This window comes from Oxyura jamaicensis, unplaced genomic scaffold (assembly GCF_011077185.1).
Source record: "Oxyura jamaicensis isolate SHBP4307 breed ruddy duck unplaced genomic scaffold, BPBGC_Ojam_1.0 oxyUn_random_OJ61344, whole genome shotgun sequence".
Classification (NCBI taxonomy): Eukaryota; Metazoa; Chordata; class Aves; order Anseriformes; family Anatidae; genus Oxyura; species Oxyura jamaicensis.
The window spans coordinates 62-434 of record NW_023307046.1 but is presented as its reverse complement, the minus strand read 5'-3'; the positions used below and the strand labels follow the sequence as shown (position 1 = coordinate 434).

Below are 373 nucleotides of genomic sequence, written 5' to 3'. Positions count from 1 at the left end.
TATGGGGCAGGCTCCCCGCTATGGAGCAGGTTCCTTCCTATGGGGCAGACCTCTATGGGGCAGGCTCCCCGCTATGGGGCAGAGCCTTACTTATGGGGCAGACCTCTATGGGGCAGTCTCCCTGCTATGGGGCAGGTTCCTTCCTATGGGGCAGAGCCTTACTTATGGGGCAGGGCCTTACGGGACAGGTTCCTCGCTATAGGGCAGGGCCTTACTTTTGGGGCAGGCTCCCCGCTATGGGGCAGGTTCCTTCCTATGGGGCAGACCTCTATGGGGCAGGCTCCCCGCTATGGGGCAGGTTCCTTCCTATGGGGCAGAGCCTTACTTATGGGGCAGGCTCCCTGCTATGGGGCAGGGCCTTACGGGACAGGTT

General features: G+C 61.7%; 1 long non-coding RNA gene across 1 annotated transcript in view; it reads right to left on the bottom strand.

The window, feature by feature from the left end:
• LOC118158916 overlaps positions 1-102 on the bottom strand; it is a 435-nt gene extending 333 nt beyond the window's left edge. The window contains exon 1 of the long non-coding RNA XR_004746941.1: positions 51-102. This is a non-coding gene — a long non-coding RNA (uncharacterized LOC118158916). The remainder of the gene's footprint in view (positions 1-50) is intronic.
• Between the last annotated feature and the right edge of the window lie 271 nt (positions 103-373).